Here is a 16688-nt window from a genome sequence, read left to right on the forward strand (position 1 = left end):
AAATATACAGAAAAGATTGTCATAAAAATAGGCTTACACTGGAACAAAGCTACTAAAGAGAGCTTCGACCACCCAGGATATTTTAACTCCACCCTTTGTCTGGGGGGAGACCGTGTTCCCATCATGCTCTGTAATAACTGAATTATCATAAGTTCAGCATGCAGGCTTTTAAGTGAATACAAGGTAGATTTTTCCAAACAGATTTGGTAATTTCTGCAAGGTATACTCTATGTGAGTCAGGCGTAAATAGTAGGGAAAAGTGAAGAAGGGACATATTTTCCTACCAATAATCATATTATACAGAATTAAACATTTGTATTAATGCTCCAAAGTAAAACCTGATTTATTTCCACTTTTTCAAACTGTGGTATGGTTTCCCAGGAAAACCAAAATGGATTGCAGGAGTCTGCATGGATAGGAAAAATTGTATGTCTCAAATAATTAAAGAAAAATAATTATAACAGAGACTAGAAGTTGAAATATTATTGAAGTATTTCTGTTAATGGGTAGTTAAAGTCACCTCCATGGCAGTGGGAAAATTGGAAGTCGGATTGTAACGAATGCATGTTACAGCATTAAACAATGACACATTCTTCCTGGGAAAACTAAAATGACAGGTGTAGCCATTGGTGCTTCAAGCATATACTCCGACCTCAGGACTCACAATCTGCTACAGTCTGTAAAGCACATACTGTGGAGTCAGAATTATGCCGAGGGAAAGGAGGACTAGAAAATGTCGTATAGGAACTTCATCGTCTTTACTGCGAAATATGTATTTCAATGTCTTATGGAGATAACATTTTAAAAATAAAATGGAAATGAACATCTCCCTGACTGCTTACTTCTCTTCCTCATTTTCTTAAGCACAAAAGGAGGTTTATGAGCCGTGGAAGCTGTATTTATATAGCTTTTTAAATGGATGATACTGTGCTATTTGACCTTAGGTAGATTGTTTAAAAAAAAAAAGTTCTTCACCTGAGTGTCTCTTAGTTATATTTGAAACTGGATTCTTGCTGCATTTTTTATTTAAATGGTTTGCCTTAATGATCCGTGCTCATAGATTTCAGAATTATGCAAAAGATGAAAATAAAACTAGCATTAGTTGAATTCATATTTCTACAATTCATTCGTTATTACATTTTGTAGTTCTCTGCAGATCATTACTTTGTGCTTGGGTTTTCTCCTATTTCCAATTCTGTCTAATTCTCAGTCACAATTTCTACACTATAACCCGCCGAAGATTTTTTTTTTCCGTTTCAGTAACCATTATTTGAATCATAAAAAAATGCATTACTATATTCATAATGTACCGCTCATGTGACAATTTTTGAACTTTAATATTCTTTTCTGTAACATGCCAGCTTAGCAGCCTATAAAAGAGACATATTGTTTGTAATGTTTCTTACCCACAACAAATGGTGTGATTCTGGGGTTTATGAAATGGCAGTAGTTTTCTAAATTTGTGATTCTTCTGTGTTCTGTCGTCAAGAACGGTTGTACATCTGCTCAGCACAGACTTTCCCAGACTATGAACTTTAATTGAGGAAAAATAATGAGGGTTCAGGGACTACTGATATGGAGCTGGTTGCAAAGCAGGTGCCCTGCTGCCAGATCAATGGAGTATTTACTCCTCTGTCATAAACAGGAAGCAGTTGTTTGTGGTGACTACACGCATATTTTAAAGGCTGTGTACATGTTTTCTCCTTCCTTGTCAAAGTAGAAGATTTTGCAGTATTCAGTTTATGATTTAACATAACTATATAGAATAAGCAAACAACACTTGCTGTGTTTTAATAATTAACCACCTTGTTTGTAAAAGAACTTTAGGAGTGATTTCAAGAACATGCAACATCATATGTGCTTCCAGCCCTTACCTCTCAACTCGTATGGTTGCAGTCATAAACTCTCTACATAACTGTCCAAATATTTTTCTGCCTTTCTTTATAGACATTTGAAAGTAGAAAATCTTTTTTTTCCCCTAAAGACATAGGGAAATCCTAAAACTACAAATTGTAGTTTTAGAATTTCACTAGGACGCCTAGCAGTTTGTACAGGTTTTTCAAACCACGGAGCAGAATTTTCTCACAATATAATTGGGAGGTTGAGGGGGGCCAGGGAGCAGAGCTCAATCCGTTTCTGAGTGCATAAAACAAGCACATCGAGCTTTCTGTAGGCATCTGGTTTCTGAGGGTGTTGGAACTATCTCCAACACACCTGAGCAGGACCAACCTAAGAGGCGAGGGTCACCCAAAGGGGGCGGGCTCCTCGCTCGGCTCTCCTCATTAGCAAACCAAACGAAGGGCTGTAGGATGCCTGGAATTAGCTGCAATTTCCAAGTGACTTGTTGTGTTACATAATGATATGCTGGGAATTTAAATCCTAGGTTCCAGAGATCAGTGGTTTAAATTCTAATGATGGGTTTTGTGGCACTGACGTCTGACTTTTAACACTTGGAGGTTGGGGAACTGTAGAAACCACAGCAGAAACTTTATACACAGAGCCCAGCCGTGGACAGCTCCTCTGAACCCTGAGACAGTTCACACAAGCCTCGTCTCTCAACCAGAAATGTTATAATAGAAACCGTTCTTGGAAATAGTCTTCATTTTTACTATAAATCTCTCTTAATTCCTTTTGGAATTGGGATTACTACTGGAAGTCTGAATTACGTTTGCAAGAACTGCCACGGGAGAAAACCAAATTTATGTGAAAGAAAAAGACACCTGAATTTCTAAAATGCCGATGATTGAGGCTAAATGCATTAAATAATCAGTAACTTTAAAGTACATTTAACCAAAGTATGATGTTGGACAATCTGATTAATCTGCCTTAAAGTTTGAAAACACTTTTTGGTAAAAAACAAATCGGTCTTTTTGTTTGTTAACCATATGTTCATTGCTACATGATATAATAATGTAACAATGCATCTTTTCTACCACAAAGTGGGGACAAAAATATCATTAAATGTGGAAACAAAAATAAAATACTTTAATTCCTATTTATATCAAATAGTTGCTAATAGTTAAATGTGCGATTCTTTAAATGAACATTGGATATTGTACTGTTTCAGCACATGTGTATACTCAGAATGGGTCTTATAACAGTGTTAGCATTTCTAGTATGTTACTAGATTTTACTAAATATTACAGGCAAATATTCACCACCTGATATTTTTCTCTGTTACTAATTACAATAATAAATATAGCCATCATGGTCAAGTTGAATTTCCCATCAGTACTGTAGGAATAAGGTACAAATGAAATTCACTTTTTTTCCACTGGAGTAGATAGGGGATTGTTAGTTTACAGTCAACAAAATTTCCTTTGAGTCCAAAAACTAGAATCGGAATCAGGGGATATTACAATTATGAACAATGAGAGATGTGATTACTTCATTTCTTTCGATGAGAGGGCTTAAATTAAAAGATAAGTTGAATTATTTAATTTAAAATCAAATATTCAACTATAAATCTGTATTCCACTGGCTTTATAAAGAATTTCTTAGGTCCACACTCCTGAAAATATGTAGCGTCAGACGTAGAATTATTCCTTCATAAACGTGTGCTTTATTCTAGACAGCAGGAAGTAGTACGTTCAGGCTTGGAAGCTCTGTCATAACATGCAGGGATGAAAAGTTTGAGATTAAGTCACATCAATGAAAATTCTCTGAATAAAAGACATCAGTACCAAAGTCTTTGTCTAGGGCCCCTGATCTCTAGAGATGAATATTGTACCTGAATTTCTTGTTCTATGACCTGCTGTTCTCAATTGAATCTAAGTTTTTCAAAAAGAATGTAAGAAATCTGAATTGTAAAAGAGGTAATGACCAATTTTTTCTACCGATGGAGGTAAAGCATGTGATTTTTTTTTCCTTTTTGTCACAGATGTGTCTGAGTGATAACAGAGAACACAACTAGGGCATGATTTGTAAGCCCAAACATGACTGTTGCAAAATTGGCCCTGGCTATAGAAGATTTAAGTAACTATCGTTAGGAGGATTTTTGCAGTTGGCGAACAAGTCTGCCATAGATACAGACCTTCAGTGTGTCTGCTTTTCCTGCATTTTGTGATGGTTAGGGGAAATTTAATGTGTGTGTGTGTGTGTGTGTGTGTGTGTGTGTGTGTGTGTGTGTGGTGTAGTAATTGTAACAGCAATCTCAGCAGAGACAAGGAAGGCTAACTCTGTTTTCAGGAAGATATTTAGTTAAATGAAAATGTGGCAAAATACTGAAACATAACATTATTGTCTTGAAAATGAAACTTGATTTGCTTAGGAAGTAAAAATCATACAAGAAAAGCATTTGAGAGACTTCATAATGACTTTATTGACATAGTAAAAAATTATTTTCTGACTGAAGTTTTGAGCTTACAATAAAACCTTTATGTCAAAATTTACGCTTATGCAAGGAGATTAAAGCATGCTGCAGGCCTTTTAGAAATGCCATTTTCAGAATACCTTCTGATGATGATTGGTCTCTTTTTTCTGTAAAGTTCTATAGCGAATATAGTTTAATTAGCTTCCACTTGATATTACTTCATACACACTGCCCAACTCTGACCCAATGTCTGATCATATAGAATACATTACAAAAGAACTGGTCATCTGAGTGCTTTAAATATACCTTTGCATTAATGTCAGGCATCATTTAGAGACAAGGCATTAAAAGTGTTATTTTAATGACTGAAGTGTGTTGGGTAGAAGAGGCTCGATCTTTATAGGAAGAACACTTTCAATTAGCTCTAAAATATTAAGTTGCTGGTACAACTATATACTCTAATGTTATTTGGCTACAAAACATCTTATGAATAATACATTGCTAGAATCCACTTGTCTTATGATGTAACTAATACTGCTAATTTTATAACTGCCATGAATCAGTTAAAATAAAAAATATTTTAAAACGATCATTTTTAATATTGAAGGCTTTTTCTTCACCCCCTTCCCCCAAAGTAATTTGTAAGGCTATAAGTAAGGTATGCACTGTCTGGCTAGTAAGATATTGAATAGGTTTTAAACATGATACGGCTATCTATCTTAAAATTTTAAGGGCATTTTTATTTATTTGTTTACATGGCGAGTATAAGATATTCTCCCTGGAAACAATTTGTCTCACTGCGGAAAGTGTGAAAATATGAGAACAAAAATAACTGTATACTTTAATCCTACTGTTGTGTTTCTGGGAACTAAAAATGCTGCTGTTCTGGCTTTTACTCTCCTTGAATATGTCCCTGTAGCCTTATCTTTCCATTGTGCTGGCTTTATTGAAACATCTTGGCATTGGTTTTCGTGGCTGTGCATGTGTCCCTACCTTAAGGTGAGTGAGAGTCACATGGGTAAAAGCCCTGTGGCCCTTTAGAAATTATGCTGCTTTTTCCTGTAGCTAACCAAAAATCTGCAATTGCTTCATAGACTTCACAGGGGCTGCCTATACTAGGTGAAAACTAGAATGTTCAGAAACACTTGAACGCTATGTGCCAACGTGAAACACTTGTCTCGTGGCTTGGGTGGCTTTAAAGGTCCTGTGACACAGCACCAAAGCAGCTGGATGAAAAGTGAAAACGTCTGTTGGCCAGTCTAAGGTTTCATGCATCCTGACAGACGCCCCCAAACAGACTAATAGAGTAGGAACCATGATTTTCATATAGGTAGGCCTAAAAAGCATACAGCATCTTCCATAACTCTCCTGGTGACTCTCATTGTCATCAGCGGCATTGGCCACATTTAACCTGATTAATTCTCAAATATATGAAAACTAGATTTATTTTCATGTAACTCTTGCTCCATGTAAGAGGGGGAGCGGGAAATGCTGAGGTTTATAGCAAAGAGCCACACAAATGCGGTTTTTCAACTAGGTAAAGGAGGCTTTTGTAGTAGATTTCATGCAGCAGTTGGCATTGGCAGTATTGCAAAAAGAGATGTATTCTGTTGTGCTCTGTTTGATCAAGTGCTAAACCCGTGTGATCAATAGAGAGACAGATGTCGGGTGCAGATGGCGATGCCGTGATACCTGGGGCAGCGCGGGCCTGCCAGAATGACAGAATGGGAGCAAGGAAGAGCAGCAATGCAACAGAATGTGACAAATGAAATTAGGGTTTATCCTAGTCGATAATTTACAGCTAATACAAAGTGACAGAATTTTTCAGTACCCCGTATATTTTACTTCCAGTAATGCTATAGCCAATAAAGGCATATTTCATGCAACATAATAAAATGAAAGCTGTGGGGAAATATAGTCCAACCATTTTTGATTATGTTACAACTTTTAAAATTGATCCCTGAGAGAATACTAATAGCACACAAGTCTTGTTAGAGTAACGTCTAAAGGCATTTTATCTCCAACTTCATAGCGGCTCCGTCACCTACTTTCGTTGCATATTAGACACATAAGTTGAAGACAGATAACTCTGTACTGACCAAACTGCACGTGCTTTGCTTTAAAAGATATATTCAGAAAGAAATCTTTCAGTCTGTTTATAAAATTATAAAAAGACTTATCAATTTCAACTTAAATAAACATTTTAATTTTCTATATTAAAGGGAATGTTTAAGCAGTCACCTGTGTAATTAAAAATCAAAATCTAGGCACATATTAAAAATCTTCCTCCACATCCAGGCCAAAAAGCATAGTTCATATATTTGGAATATATTTTATGACTCTATAATTCAAATAACCATCATGACAACTTTTGCCACGATGGTTAGTGAATCTATTGATGTCCTATTGTGACTTAACCAAATACCCTGTATTCTTGAACACACACATACACAACTCTGCAGTGACCTGCTACCAGCATGGGAATGGTATATGGTGGATGAGCAGAGCCATCCCTAAGCAAAGCTACGTGGTGGGCCCTTTTCTTTTCATTCTCCTCTTACCTCCTTTGTTTCTCCTCCTCCTTCTGGGCTTCTAGTGTTCTGAAGCAATGCACGTCTGCAAAAGATAACTTCAAAGTACCGCTTATCAGCCTGGAACCTTTGTCCCCACCCACTTCCCCATTATTCAAGTATTCACTGAGCAGTAGAGTCTTAGTACTCTTTCCCAGGGCTTCTGTAACCATATCCAAATGAAACCCTAAAGCTGGAATGCCCACAGTCAGGGATTGTCTGATGGAAGACATGTTGGAAAGTATAGAAATTTCCCAACACCTACCCATATACAGTAATGGACAGTAAGGCCAGTAACTGCCTGTGACACTGACAAATGCATATTAATAGTATTAATAAGAGATAATCTGTGCTTTTAACAGACTTTCCTACGTGCCTGCTTTGTAAATACCAAAGAAGACCCAAGACGTATGCTTCAGTAGCAGTAATCACCAGTGTCTTTCATTGGCTTAGATGGGAACAGTCACAAACCATGGCATCAGTGAAGGGAACAAAATCATGACACCCACAGCGTTTCTGAAAATTTGGGGAGTCTTGCCTATCCAAGATAACACTTGGCGGCTCAAAATCACACACACACACACCATTTATTTACTCTGCATACAGTGGTAGTTATTTTTATATAACAGCGAGGCTAAATTATACTTGTTATCCATAGTTGTATCATAATTCAAGCTAATCTTATATATAGATGAACCCATGCTCTAAAATGAACATTCGTAATTACTAAAAGTAATATAGCAGTAATATTCTAGATAGTTCAACAGACATTATGCTTTTAGGTTTGCTATTTCAGTTCATTCGATTTAAAAAAAAAAAATACTGTTCTATTTTTTAGGAACCTCATTGTGAAATGTTAGAAACATTGATCAAAAACCTTAACTAGATCTTTAATAAAGGAGACTAGTTTCAATGTGCATTCCTTAGTTATTCTAATCTACCAATTATGAGAACTGTTATAGAAAGCACTCTTAACTCTGAAGGCTCACACAGAAATTAATGCCTCAGGTAGTTGCTCTATTACAGTATGAATGGACCATTCATTTTGGAAAACATCCACATCTGGGCCCAGAGTCTTCATAGGAAACTCATGCTTGACAGTGAAGACCTTCCTGGTCCGTATTAACAGGCTTCTCTTTATTTGGATCATGACATTCCCTTCCAAATATATTTTTAATATGCCATTTGATAGGAGCTAGTTGGAGATTAGCAAGGTTATAAGGTATTTAACTGGATTCTTACCTTTCTGTAGCTCTATTTCACACATGACAATGAGTAAGCTTAGGCTCATAGGAAACCATTTTATTCCTTTTTTAAGCTCTAAAACCTCACCCGGAGTTGTCTCATGGTGGCAGTATTTATTGGCCTAGCATCATCACTTTACTCCATTTGTCAATTTTGGTCTTTGCTAGCCTTTTACTTTTAAAGATGAAGAAAGTGAGACTCAGAACAACTACGTGGATTTCCCACATTCTCAGTAGCTGTAGAAGAATCCAGTTTTCTTGACTTTGCCATCAAGGCCAAAGGTAAACAGAACACTTGCCAACCTGGGTTCCTTTGCTAGGGCAAGACTCCTCTCCACAATATCAGCCTCATGCATTCTTCACGAGAACTCAAATCCCACCTCTTTTCCTAAGGCTTCCCCAGCTACTTTAGGCATAATGATTTTCTACTCCCCCAAACTCCTGTAACAAGTGATGTTTGTATGATTCAGCTTGACATATGAATACTCTTAATAACTGCCTCTGTGTGTGGTGTGTGTGTGTGTGTGTGTGTGTGTGTGTGTGTGTGTGTACAGTAGTCTCCCCTTATCCAAAGGGGATACTTTCTAAGACCCACAATGGATGCCTGAAACCATGGGTGGTACTGAACCCTATTTATACTGTGTTTTTTCCCTATACATACATATCTTGATAAAGTTTAATTTATAAATTAGGCACAGTAAGAGAATATCCAAATTGCCAGCATCACTACTCTTGCGCTTTAGGCCATTATTAAGTAAAATAAGGATTACTTGAACACAAGCACTGTGATACCGAGACGGTCAATCTGATAACCAAGACAGCTACTAAGTGACCAACAGGCGGGTAGTGTATACTGCAGGGATACACTGGACAAAGAGATGATTCACGTCCAGGGCAGGAGGGAGCAGGATGGCACCAGCTTTCATCACGCTGCTCAGAAACGCACACAATTTAAACTTATGAATTGTTTCTGGAATTTTCCATGTAGTATTTTCGGACCACAGTTGACCACAGATAACTGAAACCGTGGAATGCGAAACCATGGATGAGGGGGGACTGCTGTATTCACTACGCAACTAAATAATAAGTTCTTACAGTCAAGGCACTCAACTTTATTTATTAATATCTTCAACTATAATCAGAGTACACATGGGAAAATGATGGATGCATTTATGCATGAATGAAATCAACCATGAATTCTTTTCATTCATCGTGACCCTCTCTGCTTTCTTACCTTGCTTGTTGGTGGGAGCAAAGAGGATGCCTCCTTAGTGTTCCTGACCAATGGCAGGGATAATGACATTCCTCCATTTCACAGATCTTTATTGTTTGCCTACATGTGCTGGACATTCTGATAGGGTTTAAGGATATCATAGTGAACAAAATGGACAGGGCTTATTTTCTCCAGCTCTGGAGGGTGAGACACTGATTGACTGAGCGAGGAAAAGGACAGTATATATATCAAGGCAAGGATATGTTGTTTTTATTTCGTGGTACATTATTTGACTTTTTTTTTTTTAAAGCAAGCAACTGGGACTTCTTTAGTGGTAAAGATTATAAGAAGATGTATTTGAAAAAGCAACAAACCCACTTTAGAAAGGTCTTAGCACATTTCAAATCAAATTTCTAAAATAGGCAATAGACTCCAATTAAAAACAAAAGCAAGGAATGGGGTGTATTATTCATGCCTGAGTCATACAGGCTTGAGCCCCTTCTCTTTGTTGGGCATTTTACGTGCGCTACACAATCCTCAGAACAGCCCTAGGAAGTAGGAGTTATGACCCCATTTTACAGAAAAATGAACTGAGGCTTAGGGAAAATAAACAATGACCCAAAGCAACACAGTTAAAAAAATGACCAAATTATAACAGAACACACAACATGAGTTTGTCATCTTGACAGCCTTTTAAATTGTACTAAACTGTTTCATATTACCTCTATTTCACCTGCCCCTATGTCAGAGGTTTTTTAAAGATGATGTGTCTTTGACGGTGTCATGAACATTTCTTATGCAAGTATTCACTGGCATCTCAGTATACAGATCTAGTGAGATCTAAGGCCTAAGAGTCCCCCATAATGGGACAGGAGAGGAGAAAACTGCCACCCCTCTTTTATGAAGACAGGCTGAGCACTTTGAGGGAACAATCCATGTAATCTTTTACCCTCTGGGCTCCACATGGCCTTGACCATAACGTGTGTTCCATGAATAGAGATTGAGTAAGTGTCTGAATAAATTAAGGACGAAAATTATCTCTTAGTTGCCAGCTTATGTTTTGTGCTACCAAATGTGACCAGGTAATGCTGGCCTATAAATTACAAATTCAGGAATAGAGGAAGTCAGGTTGTGCTCTGCAAGGTTTTTTTCATCTTTCTAAATTACTGCTCTTTTTATAAGCTATAGAGAAGCTAAGGAAAATTCCGTTATGCTTCAAGAATGCGGGGTGGGCATTTTCACTTCTGCACCGCTAATGCCTATTTGGACTCAAGATGACTTGACCCGCTGGTTGTATAAAAATATCTATTTCTCTGAATTCCCTTACAAGCCTTGGAGTATGGCTTCCTCTCTAAATAACATATTTAACTCAGAAAAGTGCAAGGCAATGGAAGACAGGAAACTACAAATTTTAACAGTATGAACATTTTGTAAAAAGTTACAGGGAGTTTGGTAGAATAACAATGATATCAAAAATATGAATTTTTTATTTGATCCCCAGCAAGAGAGTGGAAATTCAGTACATTAGTATAAGAACTGAAGAAAATAAATGCAATGAAACTGACAGATATAGTATAGGAAAAGTATTTAAGAAATGCTTTGAACAAAAATGTAAGTAGTAGATTCTTTTAGTGCTACTGCCTTCCATAAAACACATGTATTATGTATGTTACTACATAGCCCTTTGAAAGTCTCTTTGAAAATCAATTATGCTGCCATACATGTCCTTGGCCTACTAAGAATATATGTGCTGATAAAATTAAGTCCAAGATGGTGCAAGGTCTCAGGCTGAAATATTTAACTTTCCACACTTTGGTAAAATTTTTAATACTCTGATGAGTGATAGCACACTGAATTTTTTCTTTGTAATGGAGATTTTGGTAACATGGGGGCCACAGAGTTAACACAAATCCTCCTCTCCAATAAAGACAGCCACCAAAGGTCCCGATTACAAGAGGGGGTCATAGCTCACTCTACTATCTATCCTCTCAAACCTTCATTTTGGTGTCACCTATATCATGTCAGACTGGCATAACTCCTTGTGAGTGGGCACAGTGCCAACATAACAGATGGCTCTGAGCTGGGCGTGCCAAGGGACCAGGATGTGCATCAAGTTCTACTATTAGAAGCGGAGTTTCTATCCAGGAGTGTTGTTCATATAAATATTTTTGCACATTTATAGTTTTTGTTTTTAAAATTAATGCCCCAAACTATGTTACACACACATACATACACATACAATTGCTTTAGAATTTAAAAAATTAAATGCTTAACCAGATTTTGAATATAAACAAATCCAGACTTCATAGTATAGTGCTGATGACACATGATGGAATATTTAACCTGAGGTCAGTGTTTCCAATCTAGCTACACTGATAAAATTTAGAAAATATTTATGAATAGTATCTGTCATATTCATTTATTTATTGAACCAAATTTTTTAAAATACCTATTTAAATTTCTCTAAGTCAATGAAATATACATATTTAAAGAAAATATCTGCTAGAGCAAAAACTTAAAATATCACGTCAGTCCCAATGACTTTATTTTTCCTTTTTCATAGCTTCACTTGCTCTATCCAGCTTAAAAAACTCAATCTCTGATCTAAAAAGCAAAGCAAAACAAAACAAAATCCCAACAATATGGGATTCTGTGGAATTACAAATATATGTAAATCCCAAGAGTTTTGGTGTTTGCAGCGAATACCTATTTTCTGGATTCCTACCATACAGAATATTAGCAAATGCAAATTTATTCCAAAAATGCAGCAGACGATAGAGGGCTGAAAGCTAAACAGGGCCAGTCTTCCTTGGGAATAACAGTCTGAAATCAGTGATATAAATCACTCCCCAAAAGGCAACCAGGGCCAACAACAGAGTGGCAAACAAAATGTGCTTTCTACGGCCAATGCCTTCTAGGACAATACTTCAAGCAGGTGATATTTTACAATCTGCCCTAGTTGAAGCTTCCAGGGAAGTCTCTGCCATTCCAGGTAAATAATTATGAGAAGAGAGCAAACATTTTTGAAGCACCTATTCCCTGCTCATCCCTGTGCCGTGTCCTTCATATAAAGTGATCTTATATAATAATCGCCTGAGAGTAGGCAGGATAATCCCCATTTTCCAGATGGGGAAATTGTGTTTTAGAGGGTTCAGTTAATTGCCCAAGGTCACACAGATGCTAGACATTCAGAGCTGACTTCCCCACCCAGATTTTTCTGATTTAAAAAATGTCGGTTCTTTGCTCTAAACATGATCATCTTTGATGACCTAGCAAATGGAGCCAAACCAATAGGCAAACTTGGTGATTCATTATGGGTTTAGGGGTTGTTCTTCTTATCTAAAAGAAGGGGGTCACAAACATCACGATCCTAAGAGCAAGTGTAGACAACCTGCCCAGCAGCCAGTTAACACTGAAGAGAAGCTTCTATTTAATGCAGAAGCAATATTGAACAGGAACTGAATGGTAAGCTAATTAGCTTCAGGGTCTGAAAATGGGAGGATGCAACTACTTGAGTAGGATATTTTATTGACCAAATTTTTAGCCTGTTGTCTTCTTTTGAGTCCTTTTAAGATTAATTGGTGAGTATCCAGGACTCCCTTTGATCTTCTGAAACTGTAAGCATGAGATACAGGGAACAGACAGAAGTACAATTCTTTGCTCTCTGCTATAGGAGCCAAACTTGAAAATTGCAGGGTTTTGGTGATAAAGCTAGACCACATTTAAAATTATTTATCTTGAGGAAAGTATGGATTTTGTGAAAATATTTGAAGACTTAGGAAATACTGTATTTTTTTCACTAGAAATATGAATATAGCTGTAATATATATATATTCACTAGAAAATAATCAAAATCAAATTATAACAAGAATTAATTTTCAGAAACAATGTTATGCTAAATCTACTCAGGATTTTCACAATTTTCTAATATTACAATTAGAAGGTTAATAGATATTCCTTTTCTATTACCCTTAATTGTTACTTTTTTCAATAATTCACTGAACCAATAATTTTTTTTTTAATTCACTGTTTTCTTTTTGGAAAAAAAAAAACTCATGGTCTTCCATGGATTCAAAGAATGTTGTAATAAGTTAGATTGTGCTCAAGAACATGAAAAGGGGTAACTGTTTCATCCTTACACCCTTGACTCTATTATTTCCCTTGCAAAATGAAATGTGTTTTTTTATGATTTTTTTTTTTCTTTTAGTTTCATGGTACACTGCTATACTTGATGCGATTTCAGGGTAATTTTATACAATTCTGTAAATGACTTAAGTGATGTAATGCACTGAGATACACTGAAAGGTGTTTTAAAATCTGTCATTTCCATTTAGAAGAAAACACGCTGAAGATTCAGTAAGCGTTTGAAGAGAAGTCAAATGTGTGCAGGGAAGTTTGATTTACCTGTCTCCACCTCTCTCCCTTTCCCTCCGGCTAACATGGGCTCTAGCTTTCAGAATTCATAAAGACCTTTGATTTTAAACAGTTGGTACTAAGTTCTGTGTTTCATTTAAAAGCACAATTCTTACCGATTTCAGGAGCAACTAGGTGGTCAGTATACAACGTGTCACTTATGTCCCTTCTGAACACAGTTGATGGGATGGTTATAGGCTTTGTTTCATTTTATTTTATTTTAACATGAAGCATTCTTTCTAGGTCCCTGAATCATTGAATACGGACTTTGCTATAAAAATCACAATACCTGTTATTTTGGGGGTCTATATTTCTTAGTACTTTTGTGGTTAACCAGTAGTACTTTCAAATTTACTAAAATAGCACCAATGCTAAGTTTAACCTAGTACATAAAGCAGGTTGTTTAGAATGCATATATCTTTTCTTTTTTTTTTTTCAAATCATTCAAGCCGCTGTCAGTTTCCCCTTAATAAAGCTAATCTTCATTTTTGCATTTAGCCACAGTATACCAGTACGATTCACATTTTAATTCACTGTAAGATTCTAACTTTTCATATTATTTCATTCTAGAGTTCCAGTTGCTTTACTTAATAAATTATCCTTTCATCTCATGGAGACAATTGCATTTTACTTTTCTAATGAAGCTTGTGTTATTGTAGCCAAGTAAATGTTGCACCAAATGGTAGAAGAAATCCCGAAGGGAAGCATGCTTTTTTCTCCACAGAGGTTGGAAAAAACAGCATAATTCATTTTTGAGAGTTAGCAAGCAGTTTGTCCCTAAATGCCTACTTCATACCATTATTTTATTTTGCATTCTGAGATATTTTGTAATGGTCAATGTATGTTCAAGGTTCTCTGAGTTATTTCTAACAACTAACCAGTTAAATAAGTTCACGTGGCTTTTATTCAGCAGGCAGAATTTACAATAGGAGCAGAAAGCATGCAGAATGGCTTCTTGTTTTCTGATGTTTTGGGCACACATTTTGGTCCTCTTATTTACGCTTTCATAATTTGTCACCGACATTTCTGGAAATTAATTTTTCAAGGGGCCTCATTGCAATTTATTTAACAATGAGTGAAAACGTCACCAAAATCTCAGTAGTTGAACTGAATGTGAAAGAAGTCAGTGGTTTAAAATTATATTCTATTCTGTGTGTTGTATTTATCTTTAAGGCATTTATCGCCACAGTTTTATCTAGTTTGAGTTAAAGAAGGGATTAAAGATGAAGTGTAGAACATGGAGGGGGAAAGAGGAAGTCTAATCCAGAGATAGAAACTTGGAAGATTTGATCTGTAGTCATAACCAGCATTGATTTAGGAACAGTCCTGTTTTTTGTTAACCATTAATGTCAGAGCTTTATAACCTCTCACTCATCTGTGTTCCCTCCCCAGATTTTACTTGTACGTACAATTGAATGTTATCTGTTGAGATCAGCTTGAGTCCTCACAATCAAAAGTGATAGCCAGGATGACGCTTTACTGCTAGGATGTCATGAATAAATAGCTTGAGTTCCCTCCTGTAGGCAATGGAGAGCCATTCAGAGATTTTAATTGAAGGTGGGAACAGGATCAAGTTTGTGCATTAGCCATGCGTTCATGCAAAAGTGTGGAGGACAGATTGGAAGAGCATAAGACGGGAGGTAGGGAGATTAACCATTGTGAGATAGATTTGATGGGGTCTGAACTGGGCGAGCGTCACTGGAGGAGGAAAAGGGGAGAGAGATTTGAAAGATACCTTGGATACAGAATTGGCAGGATTTAATGATGGAGTGGCTATGAAGCGTGAGGACAATGAGAAATCTAGTGATTCCAGGATTTTGAGAAGATAATCAGACTCACTCAGGAAAATCCATTTCTCAGACCCATAAATCTGATCGGAAGATGAACACTAGGCCTTTTATAGATTGTCAATATTGTCAGTCATCTTCTCAGACCAAATTCCTGGCTCATTGTTAAAAGTGTGGCTGAAATCAGCCATTGTGCAAAGAGCTCAAATACTGGCCTAAAGAGCTTAGAAATAATGGATTTTCTTGATGGGTGATAGTTTAGGAAATAATCAAGCAATTATGAAATGATCAATAGTAAAAAATACTAATAAAAGTAATTCATATCAGAGAAGCCTATTCCACCACAAATGAAACTTGGCCTCTGTTGTTGTGACAGAGCAGCTATTTGCAGGGATTTGAATATACAGACACAGATACAATGGTCATAAGCCTAATGCATATCTGTGGTTTTAAAGCTGTGGGGATGGGGGGGACAATCTGGAAAACAAACTGGTGTAAAGATTTCAAGAGATGTACAATGTACTTCTCCTTCTGTTTACAAAGCATGATTTGATTTCACATACCGTCCTGGATAGTGACTTTAAAATTATTAAATGAGAAAACATAAATAAATAAATAAATAAAATTAGTAAATGAGAACCATAGCCAGCAATGCATGCAAAATATTCCTTCATTGTTGTAAACTACAAAAAGTTTGCTTTTATGCAAAGAGAATGCCATTGTAGAATGTTAAAAGGCATAGAAATAAAAGGCTCAGGATTGGAGTGATTTAAACAAACTCACTAGAATATAGTAGATGATTAAAATACAATCTATAATTACATTACACTGGTATCAGGTAAGGATAAAAGCCTATAAATACACTGGGGTCAGGGTAAGCATAAAAAATGAAACAGTTATTTGAATAATCTGAGATCAAGTTGCAGTAATTAAAAACGAATGTATTATTAAAATGAAGGAATTAGGTTACAACACTCCTTATATGAAAATATTATTGTGACAGACTGAAATAAGTTGGAAATGATTTTGATTAAAAAATGGGTAAAGGAATGTAATAACTTTCACTGGGGAAAAATAGACAATCAGGGAATATCAAAAAAAAATTTTGGCTGACAGATGAGAGACTAAGAGAGGCTAGCTGTTCAAATG

At 36.3% G+C, this 16688-nt stretch overlaps 1 protein-coding gene and 1 pseudogene across 3 annotated transcripts in view; one reads left to right on the forward strand and one right to left on the reverse strand.

Moving 5' to 3' along the window:
- ZFPM2 (zinc finger protein, FOG family member 2) overlaps positions 1–16688 on the forward strand; it is a 465395-nt gene that overhangs the window by 416761 nt on the left and 31946 nt on the right. The window lies entirely within an intron of this gene.
- LOC132508401 (large ribosomal subunit protein uL11-like) overlaps positions 1–16688 on the reverse strand; it is a 33861-nt pseudogene that overhangs the window by 13398 nt on the left and 3775 nt on the right.

The sequence above is a fragment of the Lagenorhynchus albirostris genome, chromosome 17 (genome assembly GCF_949774975.1).
Source record: "Lagenorhynchus albirostris chromosome 17, mLagAlb1.1, whole genome shotgun sequence".
Classification (NCBI taxonomy): domain Eukaryota; kingdom Metazoa; phylum Chordata; class Mammalia; order Artiodactyla; family Delphinidae; genus Lagenorhynchus; species Lagenorhynchus albirostris.